This window comes from Ascaphus truei, chromosome 4, assembly GCF_040206685.1.
Source record: "Ascaphus truei isolate aAscTru1 chromosome 4, aAscTru1.hap1, whole genome shotgun sequence".
In the NCBI taxonomy this organism is placed as follows: domain Eukaryota; kingdom Metazoa; phylum Chordata; class Amphibia; order Anura; family Ascaphidae; genus Ascaphus; species Ascaphus truei.
The window spans coordinates 185,205,322-185,211,127 of NC_134486.1; positions in this window are offsets into that span (position 1 = coordinate 185,205,322).

Below are 5,806 nucleotides of genomic sequence, written 5' to 3' on the forward strand. Positions count from 1 at the left end.
ATAAGCAGTTGCAGGTGATTGGCTAAAAATATATTCAATTACACCATAGTAGTGTTGCCCTCTAGGAGCGTGCTGCAAAGGATTAAAATCGGCCCAACAAATAATGTAAAACAAATATAATCACTGCGCTTCTCCATGTAAAGAGCATGCAGCTAGTGAATGAAAGGGCCATACAAATGTGCAAAACAGAAAGTGAATCCCTGCGCTTCTCCCATAGGGATAGCAATCAATGGGGAATATATATATATATATATATATATATATATATATATATATATATATATATATATATATATATATATATATATATATATATATATATATGTATGGTGTAAATACCTATAAGAAAAAAGGAGACTTTTGGTATACATCCTTTGATCAAATAATGCCAAGCCTGCTAACCACGTCAAGGTAAGTCTCTTTATCAAAGGATGTATACCAAAAGTCTCCTTTTTTCTTATAGGTATTTACACCATACATACAGTATATATATATATTCCCCATTGATTGCTATCCCTATGGGAGAAGCGCAGGGATTCACTTTCTGTTTTGCACATTTGTATGGCCATTTCCTTCACTAGCTGCATGCTCTTTACATGGAGAAGCGCAGTGATTATATTTGTTTTACATTGTTTATATGTAACCATTATTATTGTGATTTGTTCTATTCCATACACTGAAGTGTTTGCGTAATCCTTTCAGCATTGACAAGCATTGATTGCTAATTGTTATTCTCTGTTTGTAATTATGGATTGACCAATCATGAGAAGGGACTATGCATATAATACTCCAGTGTGAGAGATCTTTGTACTCTTTGATAAAGTTCCTTAACGGAACGAAACGCGTCAGAGGTGTTCTCCGTGATGTGATGTGAAGCACTACAGTGCAATAAAGCTGTTTTTATTCACTTATGCATTCGGCTGAGTTCCTGTTGCAGTGACCACCCACCAACCACATTTTCCTTTACTGCTATTACTGGCGTGGAGCACGCAGGCAACTACGCAGAGCTGGGAGCTGGTCTTCACTATTCCCCTCCTGACGAGTGCATTGGATCTATCCCCTACGCCTGCCTTAAGGAGATACAAGAACGCTGAACTGCAGTGTACTCTCCATTCATCCACAGCATAGCTGTCGGCCCTCAGGGATGACGTCACACGCCAGCGCGACGCCCGAGGAGATGGGACCGGACAGGCACGGGCATTGAAGATACTGGGTCGAATAAGGGCAGCAGGCGATACCAGCGTGAGTACACGAGAGGGGTAGCCTACGGTTGCCTCTTTTCCTGTCTCAGACTATTTCCTGTGCACTAGCCCCCCACCCAGGTTTTATTTCATTTGGTTATCCCGTCAGAGCCTTGCTGCCGTTTCCCTCTATACAGGATCTTTATGCCTGCTTAGTTGCCGTTTTTCTTTCAACATATGCATCAGAGACAGTTTATACATCACTACCAGTTCTACTGTGGACACTTGGAGCATCGGACACTTGGGGTTCATTCTCCCATACACCACAAATTGACTTTATTTTGCCCTGGTAGCTCATACCCACACGAATAATTGTTGACAATAATTGATTTATATTATTTATATATTTTTTCCCTCCTGGACGAACTGGTGCTCATACTTGTATACATATGTATATATTTTCTTTTGGTATTATACAAACTCTGATTCATATATTATAGGAACTCACCCGTATCCATTTATTGATTTATCCTAATTTTTGGGACTAATTTATCTAATTGTTTATTATGGAGGAATCCAGTGGAGATGACAATGTGTTGGTAGAACATGAATACAGTACTTTTGTTCACACTTGCGGTGATAATACAAAAAGGTTGAGGAAGGCAACTCATTTATTTGATGGTGTGTCAGAAGTACTTTGTGATGAACCTTCAGATCTGACCCACCATTTCGTTAAACTTGAAAAACTTCTAACTGAAAATATCAGACTTTGGTGGGATATTACCTCCCTTGAGAATTACATAAGATGCAACCGTATCCCTAGGGGATTGCGTATTAAAAAATTCCCATCATTTGGTTTTATGAATAAACAATTCGAATTAGATTGGGTTGATGCACTTGACTCCTGCTCCAAAAAATTGATGGAGCTCATTATCCAGCAAAAAAATAAAGAAAAATCTATCCTAATGGCTGATATTAAAATCCTTCAGACTAAATTGCAACCATTTAGCAAACGGGAGCAATATATTAAGAACGATAAGACACTATCATCAAATATTGAAATATCTGAAAATACCATCAGTGAAAAGAAACAACAAAAATTTGAAAGAGATCGGATTGATTACACTAAAAATCAGGTGTATTGCTGGCAAAAACCGGTTGTTGTATGGGAGATTATGGGCTCCAGTACACCAAGGGGCAGGAGCCAAAACCCAAAAAGAGGGACAGCAAATGCCCCCAATAAATCCATTCTTAAAAATAAACGCATTGAAACATCTAGTTTTGAATCTGATTACTCAGACCCAGAACCTAGATTTCATTCGGTTTCCTTTGATAAATCTAGAGAACAATCCAGAGACCGTGAGGTGACAAACTATGAGAGTAATGTCACACCTACTTGTTCTTCATCCAAAGCCAGCAGATCATCTGGGCAACCCTCCTCGGCTTTTTTAGATATGGGTACAAAAAGCCGGGGAGAACGCGCAGATCAAAGAGGAAACGAGGGGGGGCGAGGCAGAACGAAACGGAAAAAATACGACTAGGGGTACCCAACAATGTCATTAACATATCTGGTGTGGATTTAACCCTAGATCAATTGTCCCTCCTCAATAAAGGCCTTGGATTTGCGCCAAGTCAAAATTTTTAATTATTTGAAACCATTATAGATTTACAAAATTTACACGCAAGCTAGCTTTGAGAAAGATGTTTGCTGCTAGAAATGGTTTTGAAAATCCAGATAGCCCAGACGATACTACTGTAGAAGCTAACCCTCCCACTATCAAGGACACACAAACCCTGAATTTCCAAGAAATTTGTGTGCTTTCAGACATGGACTCGCTATTGGAACTACAAGGCGAACCCCTCATGACATACACTCAACCTTTTTTTGGCAATGAGGATTCGGGTTATCGCCCAAAGTCTTTATTTTGCCCCAGTTTCAACAGAGGCCCAGCTATTACCACATTTGAACATCTGGTCGAACGCGACTTACGCATATTAGCAAGGGGGTTTTCTTGCTCCAAAGTCACTAAAGGTAACCTTACGTATACTGAGATTCAAGAAATTGCATGCATTAAAAAACAGCATGACTTAGTGCTTAAAAGTGCAGACAAGGGCGGGGCCCTTGTCATTTTGTCAAAAGACCAATATTTTTTGGAAGCAATGAGACAACTAAAAGACTGTACTACGTATAGGCTTCTTAAGAGCAATCCTACACTCCAGTATCAACATGAATTATTGGAGCTACTGGACATGGGAAAAATTCTCAATGTTATTAATAAAAAAGAGTTTGACTTTCTCTCCTGTCCACATCCCGTGATTCCGATATTTCACCATCTCCCAAAGATCCATAAATCGCTGGTCGACCCTCCTGGTCGTCCAATAATAGCGAGTATTGGATCTTTGGGAGATGGGTTATCGCGGTATGTGGACAGGTTTTTGCAACCACTGGTATTCCAATTACCGTCCTTCATAAGGGACACCACTGACTTCATTGCCAACATACAGGAGCTCACTTGGCACAAGGAGTACAGGTGGGTCACTATGGATGTGACCTCCCTGTACTCCATCATTGAACACCAGCATGGTCTTGCTGCTATCAAACACTTCCTTGATTTATCCACCTTATCTATATCACATTGCACTTTTCTATTAGAATCCATATCGTTTTTACTCACGCACAATTATTTTTTATTTGATAAGAACTTTTATTTACAAACACTAGGCACTGCTATGGGCACGAGTTTTGCACCGTCATACGCAAACTTATTTATGGGTTTTTGGGAGTCACAATTTATATATCACAGTCACAATCCATTTCGTCAAAATATTGTTTATTTTGGGAGATATATTGATGAATTGATATTTATTTGGAAGGGTGACGAAATTTCACTTTTTTCTTTTATTGAACACATCAGCACCAACAATTACAATCTTAAATTCACGTATCAACATAATATTAATCACATTCATTTTCTTGATTTACTCCTGTATGTTGACAATGACATGAACATACAAACAGACATTTATAGGAAAAAGAATTCCAGAAACACGCTTCTCAACGCACAAAGCTGTCATCCACGCTCCTTGATTAAAAACATTCCAGGGGCTCAATTTGTCAGGTTGAAGAGAATCTGCTCGGACAATGATGTTTTTCTGCAACGGGCTAGAGAGATGTCCGACAGATTCTTAGAAAGAGGTTATTCTGCTGATGATATTACTTCTGCATTTAATAAGGCGGATGCCATGGATAGAAGCACTCTTATTTGTAAAAAATCCAAAATCTTTCAATCTAAAAAAGAGAGCGATCAATCCACATTTTCAAACAGTACAAATAGTCCCATGTTCATTAGCACATTTAATTCCCAGTCACAGCAAATTTGCAACATTATCACCAAACATTGGCATACGTTGTCTCTTGACAAGGATATTCGAGGTATAGTGGAGAGTGGCCCCAAATTCTCATATCGTAAAGCAAAAACACTAGCTTCTCACCTGTCTCCGAGTATGTTCAATTCTGGATCCAATGTTCCTAATGTTAAGAGCATCCCAAAAGGATTTTTTCAATGTGGCAAATGCTCTATGTGCAGCTATGCAGTTCAGACTAGATATAATCTATACAATGAAGACCGTTATAAATATTATCTTAAATCATTTCTCAATTGCAATATTACTCATGTAATTTATGTTTTGAACTGTGCCTGTGGACTTCAATACGTGGCCCGCACTATAAGAACCCTTAAAACTAGAATTGCGGAACACGTCCGGTTGATTAAAAAGAGAGATATAAATCACCCTGTGCCTAGACACTTTTTCCTCATGCCCTGTAGGCAGTATCAATAATTTTTCTTTCAAAGCTATAGAACACGTACCATGCCACCCTACAGGTGGAAATAGGGAAAATGTACTTAATCAAAAAGAGATGTATTGGATACACACTCTCAACACTCTCCATCCCCATGGGATCAATGTTGACTGGGAGTTGAAACACTTCCTTCGGGGTTGATTACACTGGGGGTGTTGGGAGTGTGTATACCAATGCACCTCACATATACCTCAAGGGGTTAATTTCTGTTAAATAGAGACTTATTGCCTCTTCTTTATCCTTAGAATCGTTAAATGTATACTTAATCTGTATTATGTACACGTATTGGCCGCTATTATATATTGTTCATTATACATCAAGCCATAAATTATGCCATATAATGTTTCATTAGTTTTTTTGGTATATCCCCATTGGACTTTAGCTCCATATATATGTTTCTCTGATTCTCTGTCCCCCAACACAATCTTCCTGTATGATACTAATTGTTATCATAGATGCTGCTATTCACTGATCTTGATTTTAAAATATATGTTTATATCTGTTTTGTTTATATGTAACCATTATTATTGTGATTTGTTCTATTCCATACACTGAAGTGTTTGCGTAATCCTTTCAACATTGACAAGCATTGATTGCTAATTGTTATTCTCTGTTTGTAATTATGGATTGACCAATCATGAGAAGGGACTATGCATATAATACTCCAGTGTGAGAGATCTTTGTACTCTTTGATAAAGTTCCTTAACGGAACGAAACGCGTCAGAGGTGTTCTCCGTGATGTGACGTGCAGCACTACAGTGCA